At 40.1% G+C, this 27,807-nt stretch overlaps 1 long non-coding RNA gene across 2 annotated transcripts in view; it reads left to right on the forward strand.

Moving 5' to 3' along the window:
- The first annotated feature begins 22,448 nt into the window (after positions 1 to 22,448).
- LOC104846022 (uncharacterized) overlaps positions 22,449 to 27,807 on the forward strand; it is a 38,597-nt gene continuing 33,238 nt past the window's right edge. Inside the window, exons 1-2 of one of the 2 annotated variants that reach the window (XR_010322165.1) lie at positions 22,492 to 24,937; positions 25,027 to 25,220. This is a non-coding gene — a long non-coding RNA (uncharacterized LOC104846022). Of the gene's footprint in view, positions 25,221 to 27,807 lie in introns of both variants that reach the window. The other variant, XR_010322164.1, reaches the window with a different exon arrangement.

Here is a 27,807-nt window from a genome sequence, read left to right on the forward strand (position 1 = left end):
TTTGTGGTTACGAGGGGGGGAGGGAGGGAGGGTGGGAGAGGGTTTTTTTTATTGATTAATCAGTAGATAAGAACTGCTTTAGGTGAAGGGAAAGACAACACTCAATACATGGAAGGTCAGCTCAATTGGACTGGACCAAAAGCAAAGAAGTTTCCGGGATAAAATGAATGCTTCAAAGGTCAGCGGAGCAAGCGCGGGGGTCTGGGGAGCATGGTTTGTGGGGACTTCTAAGTCAATTGGCAAAATAATTCTATTATGAAATCATTCTGCATCCCACTTTGAAATGTGGCGTCTGGGGTCTTAAATGCTAACAAGCAGCCATCTAAGATGCAGCAATTGGTCTCAACCCACCTGGAGCAAAGAAAAATGAAGAACACCAAGCCCACATGACAACTAAGAGCCCAAGAGACAGAAAGGGCCGCATGATCCAGAGACCTACATCATCCTGAGACCAGAAGAACTAGTTGGTGCCCGGCCACAATTGATGACTGCCCTGACAGGGAGCTCAGCAGAGGACCCCTGAGGGAGCAGGAGATCAGTGGGATGCAGACCCCAAATTCTCATAAGAAGACCAAACTTAATGGTCTGACTGAGACTGGAGGAATCCCGGCGGCCATGCTCCCCAGACCTTCAGTTGACACAGGACAGGAACCATCCCCGAAGACAACTCATCAGAAATGAAAGGGACTGGTCAGCGGGTGGGAGAGAGATGCTGATGAAGAGTGAGCTAATTATATCAGGTGGACACTTGAGATTGTGTTGGCAACTCTTGTCTGGAGGGGGGATGGGAGGATAGAGAGAGAGGGAAGCCGGCAAAATTGTCAAGAAAGGAGAGACTGAAAGGGCTGACTCAAGACGGGGAGAGTAAGTGGGAGTAGGGAGTGAGATGTATGTAAACTTATATGTGACAGACTGATTGGATTTGTAAACGTTCACTTGAAGCTTAATAAAAGTTATTATAAAAAAAAAAATAAATAAATAAATAAATGCATTGATACAGAGTCTAAAAATAGACACACATATATGGTCAACTGATTTTCAATAAAGCTGTCAATGTAATTCAATGGGAGAAAAGGTAGTCTTTTCAACATATGGTGCTGGATATCTATATGGGAAAAAACAAAAACCTCACACCATATGCAAAAATTAATCTCAAATGAGTCACAGACCTAAACGTAAAAACTGAAAGTATAAAAACATTAAAAAAAATAACTTATTAGTGGCTATAATAGGAGTAGGGGGAAGGCGGAAGGGGAGTTAATGATGATGAAAAAATCACAATAAGGATAAGGTTGCACAGCTGATTATTGTAATTGGTGTCAGTAACTTGTACACCTGTAAAAAGTTGAACTAGCAAGTTGTGAGACAGATATATTTACAACAGTGACAAAAAAAAAAAGAAAAAAGAGTAACTGCTGAGGCTACTTATGTACAGCCAAAAATCTCATGCGATTTGGTTCCTTGGTCTGAAGGTTTAAGGTCATGGTTTCATGGGAAATACCAGTTAATTTGCCTAATAATGTGTTTAGTGCTTCTGCTGTACCGCCTAGTTCACTGCATAGTGCCTGGGGTCTTAAAAACTTGCAAGTGGATGTCCAAGGCACAACAACTGGTCTTTATTTGCCTGGAGCAACAGAGGAAAAGGAGAGCTGGGAATAGGAGGAGGATATGGAATGTGTCTAAATGCCTCCATGAACAGCTGCCTCCTTTGCCATGAGACCAGAATTGAATGATGTCTGGCTACCATTACTGAACATTTTGATCAAAGAGTCTATACTTTCTGATCTGGAGCCACAGAGGCTAGACGAACCCATGAAACTATTGCCCTGAGATAATCTTTAAACCAAAAATATCCCTGAAATCTTAAAACCAAACATTAGTTTAATGAGTAAAAGATGTCTGCCTTAAGTATTACGCTCTTCAAAGTGACAACAGCAACTTGAAAGATTAGATAAGAACTTTACAGGGCAGTAAGTTTATGTTAATGGGGGAGGAACAACTCAGAAAAAGAGAGTGAGAATGGTTGCACAGCTCAAAGAATGTAATCAATATCACTGAATTGTACAAGAAGAAATGGGGACAGAGGAGGGGGGCCAAGATGGCTGACTAGGCAGACGCTACCTCGGATCCCTCTTGCAACAAAAACTCAGAAAAACAAGTGAATCGATCACATACATGACAATCTACGAACCCTGACCATCAAACACAGATCTAAAGAGTTGACCTGAGTGACAGGTGAGCGAAAAGCTGTGTTCTGAACCAGTGACCACTTCTGGAACCTGCGACCCACCCCACAGCCTTGAGCCCCGGCGGTTCCCTGGTGCCGAGTGGCGGGGCTGATTGCGGCTTGCTGAGGTACAGCAGGCACAGGACACAGGCCTAACCCCTAGCCCCCTGGGGTAACTTCCGTAGAGACTTGGCCAGCGCAAGCAGGCTGCATACTGATGGGGCTAACGAGAGAACGAACAACCACGGGGAAGCAGCAACTGTTTTCAGAGCCTGAAGCCAGCGTCCCAGTCAGAAAACCTTGGTGCCAGGCTTTGGACTGGGTGCAGGGGAGCTGAGCACGGCATCCTGAGACGGCGCAAACACGGGACGCAGCCCTAGCCCCCTGAACTGACCTCAGGGGAAGCCCAGCAGTGCACACAGGCAGCACAGTGACGTGGCTGACAGGAGGAGAAGTCACCGGGAGGCAGCGACTGGTTTTGGAGCCTGGAGTGCGGTGTCCCAGCCGGGGAACCTTGGCGCTGGGCTTTGGACTGGGAGCAGAAGAACTGACCACGGCTTCTGAGACAGCGCAAGCACGGGACTTGGGCCTGACCCTCGGGGGCAATCTCTACCCAGCCAGTGCACACAGTCGACGCGCCCCTCGGGAATCTCAGATAAAACAGTCATCCCAAGCAAGATAAGTAACTTTGTCTATATTCCAGGATGCTACTCTCTCCTATTTATCTGATCCCTCCCCTCCCCTTCCCAGGCGGCTTCATTAACATTGGAATTTCCTGGGCGAGGGAGTGAAGTGCTCTGTGGTTTTTTTTTCTTTGTTTTGTCTTCTCCTAATCCATTCTCCTAGCTTGAGAGAAGCAAGTACAAAAAACCCAGGGACCAAGAATCCTTCCCTGTCTTCCCAAAAGTGGACTAAAAATACAGAACCAGCTCCAGCCAAGCATTTGAAATCCACAGTCTTGGGCTTTCATCCGTACAGGGAACAAGGTGGCTATTATAACGCAAAGGGAATTCTATAGGGATCTGACTATAATTGTTTTAGCAGATTACTGGAAAGACGAGTTTCCCAGGTCTGATATCTCTACCTATTAAACAGAGCCCTCACTGACCCATAACAGGGAACTGAGGGCTGAAGCTCCACCCAAACCACCTAGCCTCCTGCCATAGGGGTCTGAGGATAGTGACATCTACCAATCTGTAGAGGTACTTGCATTGGGTGCCTAAGGTACAGCTGCAGAGCCCACCCACCAAAGTGCTTTAGGAATAGAGACACACCTACCTCACTGGCACTTGGGGGAAGCCTGTCAGCATCCTGCCCCCCTGGAATGTGACCCCCTGCTTCTACTAAAATCTGGTGCACACAACTATCACCACTACTCCTCTAAGCGAACAGGTGACAGTCTACCCCACACACTTGGTGACCCAAAATCAGATTTTACTCAAGAATAGTGAATGGACTCTTAGCCTTATATTTCTGGTAATGGCCCAAACCAGCCAGTAAGAGGTCATAAGTGATTCAAAGCGTACAACAATCAAGACAGTGCAATCTAGTAGCCCATCTATGTACACTGAAAGAAAACAAAACAAGATAAGTCTCAGTGAGCAAATATAAAATAAACCATTACAATATCTTATAGATGGCTCGGAGACAACAATCGATATCAAACCACATAAAGAAGCAGACCATGATTGCTTCTATAACTCCCCAAATTAAAGAATTAAAATCTTTCCCAAATGAAGATACAATCTTGGAATTGCCAGATGCAGAATATAAACCCTAAGAATCATGTGGGACTCTATCAAGAAGAATAACTTGCGTGTGATTGGTGTTCCAGAAGAAGGAGGTATAACAGAAAATACAGAGAGAATAGTTGAAGATCTGTTGGCAGAAAATTTCCCTGACATCATGAAAGACAAAAGGATAGCTATCCGAGATGCTCATCGAAACCCATATGAGACTGATCCAAAAAGAAAACTACCAAGACATATTATCATCAAACTTCCCAAAATCAAAGATAAAAAGAAAATTTTAAAAGCAGCCAGAGATAAAAGAAAGGTCTCCTACAAAGGAGAATCAGTAAGAATAAGTTCAGACTACTTAGCAGAAACCATGCAGTCAAGAAGGCAATGGGATGACATATATAGAGCACTGAAGGAGAAAAACTGCCAGCCAAGGATCATTTATCCAGCAAAACTCTCTCTCAAATATGAAGGTGAAATTAAAACATTTACAGATAAACACAAGCTTAGAGAATTTGCAAAAACCAAACCAAAGCTACAAGAAATACTAAAGGAAATTGGTCAGAAAATCAATAACATCAGATAACAACACAACACAAGGTCACAGAACAGAACATCCTGATATCAACTCAAATAAGGAAATCACAAAAACAAATTAAGATTAATTTTAAAAGGAAAAAACCGCTCGAAATCATTGAATCATTGAAGTCAATATGTAGACGATCACAATAATCAAAAAGACGGACTAAATACAGGTGGCATAGAACTGCCATATGGAGAGGGAAACAAGGCGATACAGGACAATACAAGTTAGGTTTTTACTTAGAAAAATAGGGGTAAATATTAAGGTAACCACAAAGAGGTACAACAACTCCATAACTCAAAATAAAAACCAAGAAAAACATAACGACTCAGCAAACATAAATTCGACTACTATGAAAATGAGGAATACACAATTTACAAAGAAAAACATCTCAGCACAAAAAAGTAAGTGGAAAAATGAAATTGTCAACAATACACACAAAAAAAGCATCAAAATGACAGCACTAAACACATTCTTATCTATAATTACACTGAATGTAAATGGACTAAATGCACCAATAAAGAGACAGACAGTCTCAGACTGGATAAAGAAACAGGATCCGTCTACATGCTGCCTACAAGAGACACACCTTAGACTTAGAGACACAAACAAACTAAAACTCAAAGGATGGGAAAAAAATATATCAAGCAAACAACAAGCAAAAAGAGCAGGAGTAGCAATATTAATTTCTGACAAAATAGACTTCAAAGTTAAATTCACCACAAAGGATAAAGAAGGACACTACATAATGATTAAAGGGACAATTGACCAGGAAGATATAACCATATTAAATATTTATGCACCCAATGACAGGGCTGCAAGATACATAAAACAAACTTTAACAGAACTGAAAAGTGAGATAGACACCTCCACAATTATAATAGAAGACTTCAACACACCACTTTCGGAGAAGGACAGGACTTCCAGTAAGAAGCTCAATACAGACAGGGAAGACCTAATTGCTACAATCAACCTACTTGACCTCATAGACCTATACAGAACACTCCACCCAACAGCTGCAAAACACACTTTTTTTCTAGTGCACATGGAACATTCTCTAGAATAGATCACATACTAGGTCATAAAACAAACCTTTGCAGAATCCAAAACATCGAAATATTACAAAGCATCTTCTCAGACCACAAGGCCATAAAAGTGGAAATCAATAACAGAAAAATTAGGGAAAAGAAATTAAATACTTGGAAACTGAACAATACCCTGCTCAAAAACGACTGGGTTATAGAAGACATTAAGGAGGGAATAAAGAAATTCATAGAATGCAATGAGAATAAGAACACTTCCTATCAAAACCTCTGGGACACAGCAAAAGCAACGCTCAGAGGTCAATTTATATCGATAAATGCACACATACATAAAGAAGAAAGAGCTAAAATCAGAGAACTGTCCCTACAACTTGAACAAATAGAAAGTGAACAACAAAAGAATCCATCAGGCACCAGAAGAAAACAAATAAAAATTAGAGCTGAACTAAATGAAATAGACAACAGAAAAGCAATTGAAAGAATTAACAGAGTCAAAAGCTGGTTCTTTGAAAAAATTAACGAAATTGATAAACCATTGGCCAGACTGACTAAAGAAATACAGGAAAGGAAACAACCCGAATAAGAAACAAGATGGGCCATATCACAACAGACCCAACTGAAATTAAAAGAATCATATCAGATTATTATGAAAAAGTGTACTCTGACAAATTTGCAAAACTAGAAGAAATGGATGAATTCCTAGAAAAACACTACCTACCTAAACTAACACAATCAGAAGTAGAACAACTAAATAGACCCATAACAAAAAAAAGAGATTGATAAGGTAATCAAAAAACTCCCAACAAAAAAAAAAAGCCCCGGCCCGGACGGCTTTACTGCAGAGTTCTACCAAACTTTCAGAGAAGAGTTAACACCACTACTACTAAACGTATTTCAAAGCATAGAAAATAATGGAATACTACCTAACTCATTCTAGGACGCCACCATATCTCTGATACCAAAACCAGGTAAAGACACCACAAAAAAAAAGAAAATTACAGACCTATATCCCTCATGAACATAGATGCAAAAATCCTCAACAAAATTCTAGCCAATAGAATTCAACAACATATCAAAAAAATAATCCACCATGACCAAGTGGGATTTATACCAGGTATGCAAGGCTGGTTTAATATTAGAAAAATCATTAATGTAATGCACCATAGAAATAAAACAAAAGACAAAAACCACATGATCTTATCAATTGATGCAGAAAAGGCATTTGACAAAGTCCAACGCTCATTCATGATGAAAACTCTCAGCAAAATAGGAATTGAAGGAAAATTCCTCAACATAATAAAGGGCATTTTTATACAAAGCCAACAGCCAACATCATTCTAAATGGAGAGAGCCTGAAAGCATTTCCCTTGAGAACGGGAACCAGACAAGGATGCCCCTTATCACCGCTCTTATTCAACATTGTGCTAGAGGTCCTAGACAGAGCAATTAGGCTAGACAAAGAAATAAAGGGATCCGGACTGGCAAGGGAGAATTAAAATTATCTCTATTTGCAGATGACATGATCTTATACACAGAAAACTCTAAGGAATCCTCCAGAAAACTACTGAAACTAATAGAAGAGTTCGGCAGAGTCTCAGGTTACAAGATAAACATACAAAAATCACTTGGATTCCTCTACATCAATAAAAAGAACATCGAAGAGGAAATCACCAAATCAATACCATTCACAGTAGCCCCCAAGAAGATAAAATACTTAGGAATAAATCTTACCAAAGATGTAAAAGACCTATACAGAGAAAACTACAAAGTACTAGTGCAAGAAACTAAAAAAAAAAAAAAAGGACCTACTTAAGTGGAAAAACATACCTTGCTCATGGATAGGAAGACTTAACATAGTAAAAATGTCTATTCTACCAAAAGCCATCTATACATACAATGCACTTCTGATCCAAATTCCAATGACATTTTTTAAAGTGATGGAGAAACAAATCACCAACTTCATGTGGAAGGGAAAGAAGCCTTGGATAAGTAAAGCATTACTGAAAAAGGAGAAGAAAGTGGGAGGCCTCACTCTACCTGATTTTAGAACGTATTATACAGCCACAGTAGTCAAAACAGCCTGGTACTGGTACAACAACAGGCACATAGACCAAAGGAACAGAATTGAGAATCCAGATATAAATCCATCCACATATGAGCAGCTGATATTTGATAAAGGCCCAGTGTCAGTTAATTGGGGAGAAGATAGTCTTTTTAACAAATGGTGCTGGCATAACTGGATATCCACTTGCAAAAAAATGAAACAGGACCCATACCTCACACCATGCACAAAAACTAACTCCAAGTGGATCAAAGACTAAAACGATAAAGATCATGGAAGAAAAAATAGGGACAACCCTAGGAGCCCTAATACAAGGCATAAACAGAATACAAAACATTACTAAAAATGACAAAGAGAAACCAGATAACTGGGAGCTCCTAAAAATCAAACACCTATGCTCATCTAAAGACTTCACCAAAAGAGTGAAAAGACCACTTACAGATTGGGAAAAAATTTTCAGGTATGACATCTCAACCACAAAAAGACAAACAACCCAATCAAGAAGTGGGCGAAGGATATGAACATGCACTTCATTAAAGAAGATATTCAGGCGGCTAACAGACACGTGAGAAAATGCTCTCGATCATTAGCCATTAGAGAAATGCAAATTAAAACTACGATGAAATTCCATCTCACTCCAACAAGGCTGGCATTAATCCAAAAAACACAAAATAATAAATGTTGGAGGGGCTGCGGAGAGACTGGAACTCTTATACACTGCTGGTGGGAATGTAAAATGGTACAACCACTTTGGAAATCTATCTGGTGTTTTCTTAAAAAGTTAGAAATAGAACTATCATTAAAAAAAAAGTTAGAAATAGAACTACCATACAACTCAGAAATCCCACTCCTCGGAATATACCCTAGAGAAATAAGAGCCTTTACACGAACAGATATATGTACACCCATGTTTATTGCAGCATTGTTTACAATAGCAAAAAGCTGGAAGCAACCAAGGTGTCCATCAATGGATGAATGGTTAAATAAATTATGGTACATTCACACAATGGAATATTACACATCAATAAAGAACAGTGACGAATCTGTGAAACATTTGATAACATGGAGGAACCTGGAAGGTATTATGCTCAGTGAAATTAGTCAGAGGCAAAAGGACAAATACTGTATAAGACCACTATTTTAAGTTCTTGAGAAATAGTGTAAACTGAGAAGAACACATTCTTTTGTGGTTATGAGCGGGGAGGGAGGGAGGGTGGGAGAGGGTTATTTACTGATTAGTTAGTAGATAAGAACTACTTTAGGTGAATGGAAGGACAATACTCAATACGTGGAAGGTCAGCTCAACTGGACTGGACCAAAAGCAAAGTAGTTTCCGGGATAAACTAAATGCTTCGAAGGTCAGTGGACCAAGGGCGGGGGTTTGGGGACTATGGTCTAAGGGGACTTCTAAGTCAATTGGCATAAGAAACTCTATTATGATAACATTCTGCATCCCACTTAGAAGTGTGGCGTCTGGGGTCTTAAATGCTAACAAGCAGCCATCTAAGATGCATCAATTGGTCTCAACCCATCTGGATCAAGGGAGAATGAAGAACACCAAGGTCACACGATAACTATGAGCCCGAGACTGAAAGGGCCACATGAACTATAGACTTAAATCATCCTGAGAGCAGGAGAACTAGATGGTGCCCAGCCACAACTGATGGCTGCCCTGACGGGGAACACAACAAAGAACTCCTGAGGGAGCAGGAGATCAGTGGGATGCAGACCCCAAATTCTCATAAAAAGACCAGACTTAATGGTCTGACTGAAACTGGAAGAATCCCGGCGGTCATGGTCCCCAAACCTTCTGTTGGCCCAGGACAGGAACCAATCCTGAAGACTACCATTCCATCAGACATGGAAGGGACTGGACAATGGGTTGGAGAGAGATGCTGATGAAGAGTGAGCTACTTGTATCATGTGGACACTTGAGACTGAATTGGCATCTCCCGTCTGGAGGGGAGATGGAAGGATAGAGAGGGTTAGAAACTGGCTGAATAATGGCCCCCCAAAAAGGTCCATGTTATAATCTCCCGAACCTTACACAGTAAAAGGGACTTTGCAGATACGATTAAGAATCTCGAGATAAGGAAATTATCTTGGATTATACAAATGGGCCCAAAGCAATCACAAGAGTCCTTATAAGAGGGAGGCAGGAGGATCAGAGACAGAGAAGGTAAAGTGATGATGAAAGCAGAGAGAGATCTGAAGATGCTATGCTGCTGGCTTTGAAAATGGAGGAAAGGGTCTTGTGCCAAGGAACGCAGATGGACTCTAGGGACTTGAAAAGGCAAAGAAATGGATTCTCTTCTGGAGCTTCCAGAAGAAACAATTCCTACTACCATCTTGACTTCAGCCCAGTGAGACTGATTTTGGACTTCTGACTTCCAAAACTATAACAAATTTGTGTCATTTTAAGGCAACAATAGGAAATTAATATAGACTTTTGTACCTGGAAGTGGAGTGCTAACCTAAAAATATGAAAGTGGCTTTGAAATTGGGGAACAGATAGATGCTGGAAGGATTTTGAGGAACATGATAGAAAAAGCCTAGATTGTCTTGAACAGACTGTTAATAGAAATACGGTTGTTTAAGGTGCTGCTGGTGAGGGCTGAGAAGAAAACAAGGAACATGTTATTGAAAAATGGAGGCAAGAGAATTCTTGTTACACAGTGGCAGAAAGCTTACATGAATTGAGTCCTACAGTTACATGGAAATAACTTTAAGTGACTGTACTGGGTTGAATAGTGTTCTTCCAAAATTCATGTTTACTTGAAACCTCAGAATGTGACCTCTGTAGATGTAAAGGTCTTTGCAGATGTAATTAGTCAGGATGATTGTGGGCCCAAATCCAGTATGACTGGTATCCTTTCAAACAGAGGGAAACGTGAACACAAAGACACAGACACAGGGCAGAAGCCTATGTGAAGATGGAGGCAGGGGTTAGAGTGATGCAACTGCAAGCCGAGGAATGCTAGGATTGCTGGCAACCACCAGAAACTAAGAAAAAAGAAAGAGTTCTTCCCTAGAGCATTTAAAGGGAGCACGGCCCTGCCAACACCTTGATTTCAGACTTCTAGCCTCCAGAATTGTGAGCAAATAAATTTTTGTTGTCTTAAGACACCCAGTTTGTGATTTGTTACAAAAGTCCTAGGAAACTATGATGGTGATAAATTTGGATATTCCACTGAGGAGATTTCCAGCTGAAGTGCTGAAGGTGCAGCCTGCTTTCTTCTTGCTGCATACAATAAAATGCAAGAGCAAAGAGATAAATTGAGGGAAGAACTTACTCAGAAAAGAACCAGGACTTGGTGATCTGGGAAATGCTCCGTCTACCCATAATGCAAAAGGTAATAAGGTTAGGAGATTCACTGTCAGAAAAGAATACTCTGAAGAGAAAGCCAGTGATGTGGCTAGACAACCATTTACTAGTGCCTGAGAAGGACCAAAAATTCAGAATATTCAATTGCACAGAGAGATCTTTGAAAAGACTAGGTATGTGACTAATAGATCCCCTCAGCATCTCAGCAGGAGCCAAAAACAGACATGGGATTATCCAGGAAAAATCTGTAGAGACTCTTGTCTAATAGAGGGAGTCCCCTTGGCATACACAGGAAACCCACAAGGTTTTTGAGAATGTTGTATCAGCAAAAAAAGTCAGGCTTGACTAAAACGGATAGCAAAGGATGAAATGAAAGATTGTCAGAATCCCAAAATCCTACAGGCAGGAAACAGGGTGATGAGTCTACACAGCAGCAAACATGTGCCATTGTTTACGAAAAAGGACAACTTAGGAGGTGAAGCTCCTGTCCCAGAGAGCAGAGCTTAGATGCAGAGGCTAGAGCCTTGAGCCACAGAGAATTACTACCAGGCTTTGAAACCTAATGGAGTTTGCTCAGATGGATTTCATCATTGCTTGGGATCAGCAACTCCTAACTTCCATATTCTCATTTTTTTGAATGGGACTGTCTACAACTGTTGCCTTATGCTTGCCCTACCATTTTATTTTGGAGGCACATAATTTGTCTAGTTTCACAGGTTGATAGTATTGATAAAACCCAGAACCTCATCCAAATCCAATTTAAATATCAATTAGATGGGATTTGGGACCTTTGAGCTGATGAGATGTTTGGACTTGAGTTGATGCTGTAACAGGTCAAGACTTTTGAGGATCTTGGGATAGGTGAATGTATTTTTCATGTGGGACAGATGTGATGTGTATCTTGAGGGGTCAGAAGGTGGACTGTGGTTGACTGAATAATGTCCCACCCCCGAAGATATCCATGCCTTAATCCTTGAAACCTATAAATGCTAACTTTACATGGGAAAAGAGACTTACATACTAACAAAAAAAAAAAATGAGACCTCCGGGTCAGAGACATACAATTTATTACTTATAGCGAAAAAAAAAAAAAAGCAGTTTCCCATGCTCCAATCCCTATAGGACGACATGATAAGGGACAGATATTATCTATGAATACAGTGGGTTGCATCACAGAAGAGATGCCCCATATTTTAAGAGACTCTGGGCTTTTATGAGGCTGCTGGCATATGTGCCCATCCTTCCCTTCAGGATCAATTACTCATTACCCTGGAATGTAAGGAAATGTCCCTGGGGAATGGAAGAAGAGGGCTTTATCTTTACTGCCCTGGGATGTCTCTAGTGCAGGAGGTGTCTCTAGCTTTACTATCCTGGAATGCCTCCTTATACAAACCTTTATAACTTGGACGTAAATTCTTTCACTCAGAGGATCTAGACCATGCAGAAATGTAAGCCATTCATGGAGAACTGTCTTCCAACATTTAATGTCAAACACCAAAAAGGAAAAGAAAATTACCTTCAATTGAAGACGAAATATGAAAAATCGAATACTACCATACACTAGGTATAGCAGCAGATGGAAAGGAATTGCTACTCTCTATGACTTCAAAGAGAAAGATCACGCCAGAAGACACATCGCCCAGGGAGGTCAGGGAGTACAGAAAGAGAGGCAGAAGTTCAATTAGTTTGAACTTGCTGCTTAATTATCAGGGACAACAGGAGGAAGCCAACAACAATCAATGCCAGGTGTGGGTGGTTTTAGAGGTTATCTGACAGAATCAATTTCAAAAAGTAAGAGAGTCAAACTTACCACAGGTTTAATTACTCCTGGGAATATGACTTCGAACTACAGATTTTTTCTTCATCAAATTTTTATTGAGTACCTACTATGTGTCATGTAAAGTAGACATGATCTGTATCCTTTGGAGCATTCACTGCAGTGTGGAAAAATGACAGAACTAATAATTAAATGAATAAAATTATTACAAATTATAAACACTACAAAGAAATAGAAGATAAGCCTTAACTATGGTGGTTAAGAAAGACTCTTTTAGGGAAGTAACATTTAATTCAGTCTGTTTTCAAAACAGCAGCCAAGTGAGTCTTAAAACCTAGCTCAGACCCTGTTTCTCCTCTGCTTAGATATTTCAATTGCTCTCTATTTCACTGACAAAAAGCCTTTACCCTCACCTGTTGCTGCCGAGCCGACTCCGACTCATAGTGACCCTACAAAAACCTGGAGGCCCTATAATTGCCTACAGTCCTTCATGATTTGGTCCCCCAATGCTTCCCTTACTATTCTATTTAAAAAAATAATTAAAAACTTGTTGCCATAGATTCTGACTCATAGCGACCCTATGGGACAGGGTAGAACCGCCCCATAGGGTTTCCAAGGAGCACCTGGTGGATCTGAACTGCCTACTTTTTGGTGAGCAGCCACAGCTCTTAATCACTACGCCACCAGGGTTTCCATTCTTTCTATAGCACTTAGTATTTTCTAAGTATTACGTAACTTACTGTCTATCTCTTCTTGCTAGAACGTATGTCCACCAAGGAAAGATTTTTGTTTTGTTCATTTTTGTATCCCAAATGTCTATGAGAGTTCCTGGCTTGTACAAGATGCTCATGAAACTTTTATTCAGTGAACATAAAATCACATTATGATTTTAATATTTAAATATGACAAAAATTTTAAAAACAAAGTTATCACATATGATGTTATATTAACCTTAAACACAACGTAGAAAAGTATCACAATATAAGACTAAAAACGAGGTAAGACTTTATCTAATGTGATGGGTGTGCTTGCCTGTTTATGAGTTCATTCCAGTCTGGAACACAGGAGGACAATGCTACCCGCATATCTGCTGCACCATTTGTTCCATTTCTTTCATTTGTCTTTAACTGGGTCAAGGATGAAAATCCCAGTTCACACAAATTAGTTGTTGTGAATGGTAACAAGAGCAGTATACTCTTTCTACTTAACAAGGGAAAGTCGTCTTTTATCTTACTCCAAAATGCTGATAAACTTAATGTCTCATAATCATTCTTCAATGTATATGAAGAACTAAGCTGCAATAATTCATTCTCTTCTTCAGGCACCATGCTTAACTCAATTATTGATTCGGAGTTTTGAAAAGCAAATGGATCTTTTACCCAAAAGTTTTCCCTTAATGTTTCAGATTTCTCTTCTAGAAAGAAATGGTGAAAACTTTGAGATAGAGAAGTGAGATGCCACAATATTTCTAATTTTATTTCCTTTAAAATGTTTTCATTGATGATAGTCTCTTCAACATGCTGCAAAAATTCTGGAAACATGTAGCAGCTCGGCCGATTACTTTTAAGCCTTGCTTGCCTTAATAACAATGTCTTGGGGAATCCTTGGATGCGTTCAATATGTTGAAATATATCACTGTTTTTCCCTTGTAGTTTTAAACTCAGTTCATTAAGAATGCCAAAAATATCAGATAAATACGCCAATTTTGTTACCCAAATATCATCTTTGAAGATATTTGCCAAATGAGATTTTCTTTCAATGAGAAATACATGAATCTCGTTCCTGAGTTCATAAACTCTGTTTAGGATTTTCCCTTGAGACAACCAACGAGCTTTGGTGTGATACTGTAAGTGGCTATGATTAGTTCCAATCTCTGAACAAAACGTTTCAAGGAGTCGGCTATTCGGTGAGCTGCTTTTAATAAAACTAACAACTTTCACTGCATTTTTTAATGCTCCTGTGAGATTCTGCGGAATGCCTCTGGATACTAAAGCTTCTCGATGTATAAAACAATGATTCCAAATAGCATCATTATTAGTAGCTTCCAGCAATTTCTTAATTAGTCTGCTGTGTTTTCCAGTGAGGTAGGCTGTTCCATCACTTGTGATTCCTTTACAGTTTTTCCAGTTTAACTTATATTGACCAACAATGCACTTCTCTAATTCTGCAAAAATATCTAATCCACTTAAGTGTGAGGCTAAATTTAAACAACACAAAAAATCCTCAATGAAATCATCTTGCCATGCATATCTGACATAAACTAAAAGTGTTGTGCAGCTTTCGATATCAGCGCTTTCGTCAAGCTGGAGTGCAAAACCTACACCAGACTGTAGCCGAGTAATAAGCACTACTTCTAAATGGTCTGCAATAGCACAAATTCGAAGAGATATTGTGTTATCACTAGGTATAGTTTTTAATGTATCAGCTGACTTATCATCAAAAATCATTCACACCTTATCCAAACACGCCGGGAGAATAATTTTTTCAGCAGCTGTGTGTGCCATTTTCTCCTTTGCCACACGATATGCAACTAAATAGGATGATAATAAAGCTTTCTCACTAACAGTAGTAGAACAACTAAGAAACTGCTGGTAACTTTACGTCTTTTTTCTTTCTTTGAAAATATTCAAGGGGCTTATCAATAAGTTCAGCATGCTGAGTTTCTAAGTGTCGTTTTAATTTTGAAGGTTTTAAGCTTTCATTTGCAAGAACATTATTACAAATAACACACTGGGGTCTGTCATTTTCAAAGGGTTTTTCACATTTGATAAAGCCGTATTTTAAATAATCTTCATTATAACGTCTTGAGCTTACTTTTTTCCTTTTGAAATGTGGTTCGACAAAGTTGAAGTTTGCTGATTAGAGCCAGTATTTTTCTCAAGATTGTCACTAGTCACACTTCCAGATCCAACAGCTGAACTTGAACACACTTCTGTATATTTCACTTCACTCTTCCTCTTTCTTTTAATAAAGAAATTATCCATTCTAAGAGTAATTTGTTCCAATTTGCTTAAAAGGTTCTAACTGATTCTAACTAAAAAACATAGAGCCTAGATAACGTCCTTTCCAAAAAATGCACTTGACATTGGTAACTGAACCTCAGTTGAAACTCTGAAGGCTGCACATTTACCTGCCAGTCATTGAATATAAAATTAGACCACGCGTTAACCTTGCTATTATGAAAACCGAACGAGACACTAGTGAGCAAACGACTGTAAAACCATTTTCGAGCCAATATGCATATATTCATTATATCCCCTCCACCAAATACCTTCCTCGCACATTGAAATTGGCTTCCTCATTTCTTGCAAAGTGCACAATTCTGGCAAAGCATCCGTGCAAAGCACTCTAATACTTTATATTCTATTTTGTTTTTAAAAAAAGTTCATTGTGGCTCACAGAATTGACTTCCTGACTCACTAATGGGTCACACACATAGTGTGAAAAACACTGAAATAGAGACACTTTGTGCCCTCTGCTCTGCTGGTGGCTTGGGTATGTCTGCTTGATGATCAAAGAAACTGGCTTATCTGCTAGACTGTCAACTGGTACAGGAACGTTCTTGAAGAGGTATGTACATATCCTGGATTTTCATTCCTGATACTTTATGATGGGAAGCGTTTTTACGAGTACGAGTTACAACCTGATCTAGTGAGGATCCAGAGAGGTTCCCCAGGGGCAGGTCAACTACCAGGTTGTAGCTGATATTTTTTAAGGGACTTTCTTGGGGTGTATCCTTGACCTGGAATAAGACCAGAGACATGACATTAAAGCATCACAATATAGATTAACAGTACTGTCAGTTACAGGAAACCTTAGGATATCCAAGATCATGGGTGCTGAAGCAAAAAGCTAATAGCTCTTCTCGCTATCTTATATGGGCTTAGGACTACTTCTGTAAGGCAGATCACCTCAGATAAGATCAGTAAACAGAAAAATGACATCAATAAAACACAGAAGTCATCACCAGAAGTTGCAAAGTGTATTAACAAAACTAAACAAAGCACGCCATGGAGGAGCAAAGCCTATTTAGCATATACACTCCCTCTTAGCTCGATTTGTCCCATGATTATTTTGGAAGCAATCATTTCACTGCACTTTTTGATCTCAGCGCACTTGGGCCTTATCACCATAACACAGCCAGTTCAATTCTTTCTCACATGCCCTTTCCTCAAGCTCACTTTTTTGGGGGGAGGTGGTGGGAAAAGAGAGAAGTCCTATATTTATTGTAGTATTTATTTGTTGGGCATACAACATGTCTTAACTATGCCGATACTGTTATTAGGACTCTTAGTTTGTGTTATTGCTCTGGTTATAAAGTTGTACAGTTTGATCCTAACCTTATTTTCCCCACAAATCCTGTTTCTTTTTTTTAATATAAATTTTTCAGAACATGAATTCTTTTAAGAAGTCATATTGAATTAAAGTTAAAATTACTTTTATTACTTGCCTGGAGAATGGGTCCCCCAATCACTTGAGATTGGTATTCTCAGTTTAAAATGAACATTTGCTGACTTTTTTAGCCACAATCATTGAAATAGACTTTTTTGCATGGATAGGCTTCTGTCTACCCAGAATATATAAATTACTATGTAATATTAAAATATGCTGATTTTAGGAAGTTGGATGAAATCCATCTTAAGGCTTAGAAGGGCCCCCAAAGGCATTGGTATTACATTTTTCCTACATTGTGGAATCTGACTTTTCCTACAAAGCTAGATTTGTAAGAGGTGCTGTAGGGGACGGTGACATTGAAACAAAAAAGATTATCACCACAGGGGAGAAGCCCTGGTGATATTCCTCTATGAAACATCATTAATTATATCTACATGAGCTTTTTTACTCCTTAACAAGCTGCCTGAAGAGGAGTCGTATTGCCTTCATTATGGCAGCATGTACAGTCCCTTTCTAATGAGGATTCCAGCAAAAATTGTGTTCTCATGCTGAAAACATGCAGAAATTATGGACAACAATTATATGTTATACACAAAAATACAGGTGTCTCTTTTTTTGTAACTCTTGTTAAGGTAACACATTCACACTGACAGACTTCTAATAAAGCCAAATGGACTGCTCTAGGATCTCAAGCTTTGATGGCCCAGCCTGCACTAAGTTACCCTGTTGGTCTTTTTGATATGAATTGTCAGAAAGCAGAACCAAGTCTGAACTAAGGAAGGTACAGACCTCTAAGTCCTAGGAAGGGGCAAAGGTGGTTGGTGAGAGAGGCCACAGAGTTTAGGATAATATAGTGAGAAAGAATGATGTGGAAAGCTGTCAAGAGAAGACTCTATTGGGACAGTTCAGCATTGGAAAAAGGCTGAGTCTTGGATTTTAAAAAGGCTGCAAGCTTTTCTGGAGGCCAAAAGCTTTAACGGGCACTGTGGAACAGTGCTGCTGGAATACAGCTTCTATAGGAGGGCACTAGGAAGGCAGCCGCAGGAGCCTTCTAGGAGCTGTTGCTGCTCTTAGTCTAGGGCCAAGTCATAATACGCAATAGGGCAAAATTTATCACCTCGTCGCTAGAATAATACTCTCTCTGTATAGTTTTTCTTTTTATAGTAATATAAAGGGTTAGTGGTATAAAGAAGACGTACACATAGGGGCATAGGGCAGGATGGTGGCAATTTGAGGTGCTGGTTCCCAAAGAGACTTGAATATGTTTACTTGGTTAGTTATTCAAGAGGTTTAATTATGAATAAGTAGAGATCTGCCAGGTATATGATACCTGGTCATACTTTAAAAGGTGTGAATCTAGGAGAGAATACGGAGTCTGGGGGCATGATAGATGCCTTTGATTTAATCCTTGGTTAGATGTTTCCTTGAAAGATAACATGTCCTGAATATTTCACCTTGGTCTGAAAAGAGGCAAGGCTTTTCTCTGGAGGTCTTATGTCCTCTACCAATGTAGTCAGTGGCTATAAGAACGTTATGGCAGACGCCTCTTGGAGGTCTCACATTTTTTTTTTCTTTGAAAATAAAATCTCGTCAGAGACTAAAATTAGTTTTTTTTTTGCATACCTAATGTTCTATTTTTGGCTGTACTCTCCTGGTTCCTGCCCTCAAAACTGGAGGAAAGATGTCTCAAAATGGGTCCACCTGCTTTCTCAGTCCATATAGTTTCTTCCTGAGCAATCTCATTTACGCCAACATCTATAGTGGCGACCCTTTTTGACTTGTAGATCCATTGTTTCAACTGACTTAGATAGCTCCAATTCTCTTGCTCCTACTCGGCACTTGTCCTCCTGTGTTTTCTAGTAAGGTTAAAGGCCACTATCATCTTCTCAGTTTCCCAGGCAAGAAGCCTTGGTTTTGGAATCAGCTTGAATTCTTCACTCTCTTTCAAGAGCTTAAGGTTTAGTACCTAAAGAATCGAGTTTGATCGAAGGCTCTGTCCCCAACTGGCCCATGGGTAATCTTTAAAACTCTACTTTTTGGAATGGGATAGAAATAATAGTATCTACCTCTTAGGTTGTATAAAGATTAAATGATATAATGCATGTAAGGTACTTAGGACCAATCTTGGATGACATTTATTCATTTGCTCATTCAACAAATATTGAGTGTCTACTGCCAGGCACAACTCTAGGCACTAGAGACACAGCAGTAAAAAACAAACAAAATCAGCTTTTACCCTGAGTGAAATGAGAAGCCTTGGAGGGTTATATGCAGAGCAGCGATGTCATCTGACTTACGTTTTAAATGATCCCCATCAGCTGCGATATGGAGGACACACTACATGGGCTGAGAAAGGGAGCACAGAAAATCAGATGACTGGATAAAGCAATAACCCTGGTAAGCGATGACAGTGTAAAACTGTATATGGTGAAAATTCATTTGATTCTAGATATAATTTGAAGGTCTAGCCTAAAAGATTTGTTGATTGATCAAATTAGGGCATGAGAAAGATAATAGTCAAAGATGACGCCAACGTTTTTATCCTGGGAATGAAATTACTATTTACTAATAATCAGGACACTACAGAGGAAGATATATATACAAATACATATTGTATATACCTGTTGCTACTGAAACAATTCTGACTGGCACAGTGCTAAAACCCATGGCCGCTAACCAAAAAGGTTGGCAGCTCGAATTCACCAGGTGCTCCTTGGAAACCCTGTGGGGGCAGTTCTACCCTGTTCTATAGGGTCATTATGAGTCAGAATTGACTTGATGGCAACAAGTTTTTTTGGTCTGTATTATCGAGAAATGTAGCTTAGTTTTTCAACAAGTTAAGTTTGAAATACCTATTATGCACCCATATAGAGAGGTTACAAAGGTAGCCACACGTTTCTGAAGTTCACAATAGAGGTCAAGGCTAAAGATATAAATTTGGATGTTACCAGCATATAGACAGAATTTAAAGCCATAAGACTGACACAGCTCATCTAAGTAGTTAGGTTAGATACAGAAACATCCGTAGGCTGACCCCTGTGACATTCTAATGTTTAGCGGTGAGGTAGATGAGGTGAAATCAGAGTAAAGGAGACTAAGAAGTAGCAGCCAGTGAAGTAGGAGACTCAAGATGGTAATATGGAAGTTAGGTTTCAGTGGTTGGGTAGAGATGAAAGTCTCCTAGGAGAGATGAGTAGAAAGGAAGCTGACAAAAAGGGCAGTAGCTGAAGGTAGACGTAGGCTGATGAAAAGCTTTCGTAAACTGGAAACTTGCATAGTGTGTTTATACAGAGATAGAAGTGATCCAGCAGGAAAGGAAAAGTAATGATGATGCAAGCAAAAGGGCAAATACTGGAGCAACGTCCTTCAGAAGGGCACGCAGATTTGACAATGCACTTATAATAACAGTAAAACCAGCTACCATCAAATCGACTCTGACTCATGGAAACCCCAAGTGCGTCAGAGTAGAACTATGCTCCTCAGGGTTTCCAACAGCTGATTTTTTTAGATTGTCTTTCTATAACCAAGTACATTGACTGCACCACCCAAGGACTCCATAGTTACTGTAGAGGCAGCATATTTGGGTACAGATCTAGCAGTTGTGGTGATGGAAGCCCAGAGAAGTTCTTTTCTAACTGAAATTGAATGCAAATTTATCACCTAAGTGGGAAGTGGAAGTAGAAAATGTTTGGAAGTTTGGCAGAAGAAAGAGTAAAACAATACTCTAGGTAAATGGTAATATGAGTGGACTAGGAAAATGTTTTAGGATTTTAGCTGAGATTAGTCTGCATAGTTGTTGTACATTCCTAATGGAGTGATCATTACTGCCATCTTGATTAATTAAAAAAAAAAAAACTAGTTGTCACTGAATCAGTTCCAACTCATGATGACCTCATGGGTCTCAGAGCAGAAATGCACTCATGTTTAATATCAAAAAATCGGAAACCAAACCCACTGCTGTCAAGTTGATTCTGACTCACAGCGACCCTATAGGACAGAGTAGAATTGCCCATAGGGTTTCCAAGGAGTGGATGGTGAATTCCAACTGCCGACCTTCTGGTTAGCAGCCGAGCTCTTAAGCGCTGCACCACCAGGGCTCCCATGCTTAATAAACCAAAAAACCAAAGCCATTGCCATTCCATTGATTCTGACTCACAGGAACCCTACAGGACAGAGTAGAACTGCCCCATATGGTTTCCAAGGAGTGCCTGGTGGATCTGAACCGCTGACCTTTTGGTTAGCAGCTGTAGCTCTTAACCAGTATGCCACCAGGGTTTTCCCCATGCTTAATAGATGGTCTTTAATTCCCTGACACTACCCTCTCGGCCCAGTGGTTAAGTGCTCCGATGCTAACTGAAAGGTTGGTGGTTTGAACCCACTAGCCACTTCACAGAAGAAAGATGTGGCAGTCTGCTTCCATAAACCCCTACGGAACAGTTCTACTCTGCCCTATAGGGTTGCTATGAATAGGAATCGACTTAACAGCAGTGGTTTTTTTTTTTTTTTTTAATCTCTTACCTGCAGTGATTTTTTTTTAATCTCTTACCTTTTAGATATACCTCTACATTGATGTGAATTTCATCTTCTAAAAATATCTCTAATGAGTTTTCTCATAATTCAGAAACCTCTAATAGCTCTGGGCTAATGTAAACGCCTCAGGACAATATCCTTGAAATCTAGGCCTCATAGTATCGTTCTAGGCTTCTCCTTCATCACATATCTCTACGTCTTACATTTTAAGCTGTAAGATTATGGAAGTTCATGAAATAATTCATGTACTTTCAAAATCTCTGCTTTTGTTCTGACTAGCATTCCCTTTGCCTGGAATACTTTTCTTGCCTTTGTAAGTCATTTGAAATCCTATCCATTCTTTATGATTTAGTTCAAATGCTACAGCATCCATCCATTCAACTAACCTTTAAGTACCTACAATGTGTCAGGCAGTGGGGATACAAAGTAAGAGAATAGATAAATCCTGGAATATTCATATACTCGAACACCTGTTCAGTTGTTGGAAACACTGGTGGCTTAGTGGTTAAGAGTTATGGCTGCTAACTGAAAGGCTGGCAGTTCAAATCCACCAGGTGCTCCTTGGAAAATCTATGGGGCTGTCCTACAAGGTCAATATGAGTCAGAAATGGGTTTGGTTTGTTTTGTTTGACTCAGTTGTTACCATGAATGAATGAGTTACATAACACTGATAAATCTCAACAACACTGAATAAACAAGCAAGCTGCAGATATATACATTACTAATTGTCAAAATCATGTAAAACGGTACTATAAATGTAACTAAAGCTAAAACGTAATTGTACTTGGGACAGTGGTTTTCTTGGGTAAAAGTAAACAGAATGGGATGGGATGGAGCAGATAAAAGACTTCAACTACTTATATAATAATTTATTTCTCCGGTTGAGTGGCCAGTACATAAACATGACATTTTTAAAAGGACGTTATGTGGTTCGATTCCTTCCTGAAGACGTTTGGAATCCCTCATAACGTCTACCTTAAAATTACCTAGCATCTCTTGTACCATTCTTAGTTCTTAGTATCGTCATTATGCATATATTAGTATACTCGGCCTTAATTTAGGAACTTCCAGGTACCAGCTTTAGGTAGATTAGCAAGTACTCCTCTTCCGAGGTAATTCCTGACGGCTCTCTCAAGTCCTCCCGGAACTCAGTTGGCCTTCAAAGGACTTCGGCCTGACCCCTTCGGCCAACCTTAGAATAGCTCCTCCCAGATCTCCACGTCTACCCGCACTCGGAGTCATCTTCAATTCGCTTCCTCAGCAAAACCAGAATGTGCCTGCCCCGAGTGAGCGCCGGGCCGTCTCCCTGTAGCGGACTCTGGTCCACTCCCACCAGAAGTTGCATTTCTTCTTCCTCACCTCCTTCCTAGCCGCCACGACCGGGGCCGACCCAGCGTTGCGAGCCTCACTTGTGCAGGTGGAGCAGCGATTCACCTGCAACACCACTTCCGGCCTAACCTGCGTTCCCACAGAAAACGAAAAAAAAAACAAAACCCCACTTAAATCCGGAAGAGCTGAGTAGACCCTCTGCGCATGTGTGAAACCGCGGCCCGCTCTGGTCTTCCGCCTCTTGACGCACTCTCGTGGTATCGCGATATTTTATCCCCGGCCGGCGTTGTTTTTGAACACTGGCGGTAACCTAGTTCTCGCAGTTGCGAGACGCTCCAGGGCAGACGTGGGGTAGTGTGAGGAGACGGAGGAGTATTCGGCCTTGGGTCGGTAACGCAGTCGGACAGCTGCAGGTGAGCACGGTCAGAGCTGGCTCCGGCTCTGTGGATTCTGTCGATTCAGAAGGCCTTTCAGCTGACCCAGCAGCCTACGGAACCGTAAGCGCGGGCCCCCAAGCCCTCAGCCGCCCACCTTCTCCCTCCTCCGCCCAGCTGTACACCAAATACCAAAAAAAACCAAACCCGTTGCAGTCAATTCTGACTCATAGCGACCCCCTAGGATGGGGTAGAACTGCGGCATAGGGTGTCCAGCGAGCGGCTGATGGATTCGAACTTTCACCGTTTTGGTTAGCAGCCGAGTTCGTAACCACTGCGCCACCAGGACTCTGTACACCAGTGTACTAAATCAAACCAAACCCATTGCCGTGGGGTTCTATTCCGATTCATAGAAGACCAATAGAACAGAGTAGAACTGCCCCGTAGGGTGTCCAAGGAGCGGCTGGTGGATTCGAACTGCCGACCTTTTTGGTTAGCAGCCATAGCTCTTAACCTCTGCGCCACCAGGGCTCCATACACCAAAAAAAAAAAAAACACTATAAAGAAATTTTTTTTAGAATAGGTTTGTTGTTGTTGTTAAGCATATAGGCAACATTTTCTATTGCTACAGCCTTCACATGTACAGGTCAGCGACATGTTTATCGTGTTCAACTATAATATTTTGACAGTCTTTGTGAAATAATAACAGGAAACTTTGCATTTTAATAATATAATTTTACCCGTTTACTTATTTGTCATTGTTGTTAGGTGCCATCTAGTCGGTTCGGACTCATAGCAACCCTTTGTACAACAGAACAAAACCCTGCCTTGTCCTGTGCCATCCTCACAATCGTTTTTATGCTTGAGCCCATTGTTGCAACCCCAGTGTCAGTCCATCTCATCGAGAACCTTCCTCTTTTTCGATGATCCTCTACTTTACCAAGCATGATATCCTTCTCCAGGGACTGGTCCTTCCTGATAACATGTCCAAAGTATGTGAGACAGGTGTCACTGTCCTTGCTTCTAGTGAGTATTCTGGCTGTACTTCTTCCAAGACAGGTTTGTTTGTTCTTCTGGCAGTCCATGGTATATTCATTATTCTTCGCCAACACTGTAATTCAAAGACGTCAATTCCTTAGTCTTCCTTATAATTGTCCAGCTTTTGCATACATATGAGTCGAATGAAAATACCATAGCGTGGGTCAGGCGCAACTTAGTCCTCAAAGTGACATCTTTGTTTACTTATTTAGAGGGCCGTGATGTATTTAATTATCATAGTAGTCCTGTGTCTCTTTGTTAGCAGTTTACTGACTGTTAACATAAACCTGCGTTTCATTAACTACGTTTTGAATATATTTACACACACATATACATATATACGTATATATTGAGCCCTGGTGTCACAACGGTTAAGCGCTTGGCTGCTAACGGGAAGGTTGGCGTTTGGAACCCGATCAGCAGCTCCATGGGAGAAGGACCTGGTGATGTGCTTCCATAACGATTACAGCCTGGAAGACCCTGTGGGCACTTCTGCTCTGTCACATGGGGTCGTGGTGAGTTGGAATTGACTTGGTAGCAGATAACAACAGTATCTGTCTGTGGCTGATTTTTCAGAAGTAGATCACCAGGCCTTTCTTCCTAGTCCATCCTAGTGTGAAAACTTCACTGAAAGCTGTTCAGCATCATAGCAACATGAAGGCCTTCACTGACAGTGGCTGCACAGGAGGAATCCAACCCACGTATCCTGCACGAAAGGGGAGAATTCTACCATTGAACCAGCACAGCGGAGATGCTCCTCAGATATTAACATATCTATCTGTGTATATATATATTTGTGTAAGTGCATGCTTATTACCAACCAAATATTTTTTGAGCTGATATATTTACTGGTTTCTATCATAATTTAGTTGAAGAAATAGAAAAAAGTTAAGTACAGATAGTTTCAGCTGTAAACTTCATGTGACCTTGTAAATATTTTTTTTCCCTTGAGCTACTAATTTGTTTGTCTGTGGGATTACACAAAGACAGACTTTAAAAATTTTTCTCCTCCCTGAAGACTTGTTAAAACTATATTTTATTTAATATTTATTTTATGTGGTGCAAAAAAAAATTTAAATGAAAGTATATGAAAAATTCATGAGAAGCCCTACTTTCTCTCTAGTTCCAACACATACAGTACCCCCTAGTTCTCTACCAAAACCCAAAACCAGACCAGTTGGCTTCGAGTCATTTCTGACTCATGGCAACTCAATGTGCGTCAGAGCAGAACTGTGCTCCATAGGGTTTTCAGTAGCTGATTTTTAGGAAATAGATCACCAGACCTTTTTTCTGAGGTACCTGTGGGTGGACTAAAACTGCCAGCTTTTTGGTTAGCAGCATCAATTAACTGTGCTGTCCAGGAGTCTTAGTCCCTTACGGGTAACCATTTCTAATTACCCAACCCCTGTGCCGTCGAGTCGATTCCGACTCATAGCGACTCTACAGGACAGAGTAGAACTACCCCGTAGACTTTCCAAGGAGCGCCTGGTGGATTCGAACTGCCAACTGTTTTGTGAACAGCCATAGCACTTAACCACTATGCCACCAGGGTTTCCATCATTTCTAATTAGATCCCTAATTATTCTTCACGTCTTATGCAAATACAAATACATGGGAATATATATTTCCTTCCATTTCTCCTCAAGTATTTTTTGCATTGTTCTGCACTTTGCTTTTTTTTTTTATTTCACAGTATATTCTGAATATTTCTCTTTATCAGTATTTAATTAAACTTTTTTTTTTAAGCTGTTTCATATTCCATTCTGAATGTACTGTGGTTTACTACAGTCAGTCCCCTATAGATGGACAATTCAGTTGTTTACAGTCTTTGGATATTAGAAACAATGCTTCAGTGAATATATGTCATTTCCTAAATTTGCAAGTTTAACTGTCAGATTCTCAGGAGAGAATTTCAAAATCAAATAGGAAATGTAAATGTGATAAATATTGAAAATTGCTCTTCATAGGGTAGTCCACTTTATACTGCCATCAGCACAGTGTGAGAGGTGTTGCTTTTCTTAAATGGGGATTTGGTAAGAATAGAAATATAATTTGGGGGAATGGTTTTTGATAAATAAGAAAATTTATAAGTAGAAGTCCTGGACAGTTTGGGAATATGAATTAGAATGATAAAGAATTTATCAAAAAGAAATTGCTATGCGATAGAAAGGCTTACCTACAAAAAGCCATGTTGAAATGGGGAAGTATTTACTGTGTCTTACTTAAGAAGTTATTCCCAACCCTCAGAGTAAAAAAGATATTCTCTCATGTTTTTTTGTGAATGTTTTACTTTTTACATTTGAGCCCTTAAAGTACTTAGAACTGATTTTTTTTAATGTTTTTTATGCTTGGCTGGAGGTAAATATACAATTATTTTCCACTCTTACTGAATAATCTTTTTGTCTCCACTGATCCTCAATACCCCCTATGTCATAAAGCAGGTCTGCATACACTGTGGTTGTTTCTGGTCTCTGTTGTGTTATTGTTACTTTCTCTACTCTAGACCAGCGTCGAGGCAGTCATTTGAGCAGATTACACCTCAACAAAAAGAAAAACAAAAATCCTCACAACTGGACCAATAAGCAACATAATAATAAGTGGAAAAAAGATTGAAGTTGTAAAAGATTTCGTTTAATTGGATCCACAATCAACGCCCATTGAAGTAGTAGTCAGGAAATCAAATAAGGTATTGCACTGAGGCAAATCTGCTGCAAAAGACCTCTTTAAAGTGTGAAAAAGCAAAGATGTCACTTCGGATGACTAAGGTGCGCTTGACTCAGGCCGTGGTGTTTCCAGTCACCTCATGTGCATGCTGAAGCTGGACAATGAATAAGGGAGACTGAAGAAGGATTGATGCCTTCGTATTATGACGTTGGTCAAGGATATTGAATACACCGTGGGCTGCCAGAAGAACGAACAAATCTGTCTGAGAGGAAGGACAGCCAGAATGATCCTTAGAAGCAAGGATGGCAAGACTTCATGTCACTTCCTTTGGACGTGTTATCAAGAGGTACCAATACCTGGAGGTGGACATCATGCTTGATAAAGTAGTGGGTCAGAGAAAAAAAGGAAGACCCTCAACGAGATACATTGCAACAGTGGCTGCAATAATGGGCTCAAATAAAGCAAGGATTATGAGGATGGTGTAGCAATGACCAGTGTTTTGTTCTGTTGTACATAGTGTTACTCTGAGTTGGCACTGGCTTGATGGAACCTAACAACAACAGTAATAAAATATACACTGGGTGAAATTAATGGCAGATTAGACATTCAGAAAAAAGAATATAAGTTGGGAGACATTAATAGAAACTACAAAATCAAACACAGAAAAAAAAAAAATAGACCATTAGTGAGCTGTGAGACAGTTTTAAGCCGGTTAATATGC

The sequence above is a fragment of the Loxodonta africana genome, chromosome 5 (genome assembly GCF_030014295.1).
Source record: "Loxodonta africana isolate mLoxAfr1 chromosome 5, mLoxAfr1.hap2, whole genome shotgun sequence".
NCBI classification, from domain to species: domain Eukaryota; kingdom Metazoa; phylum Chordata; class Mammalia; order Proboscidea; family Elephantidae; genus Loxodonta; species Loxodonta africana.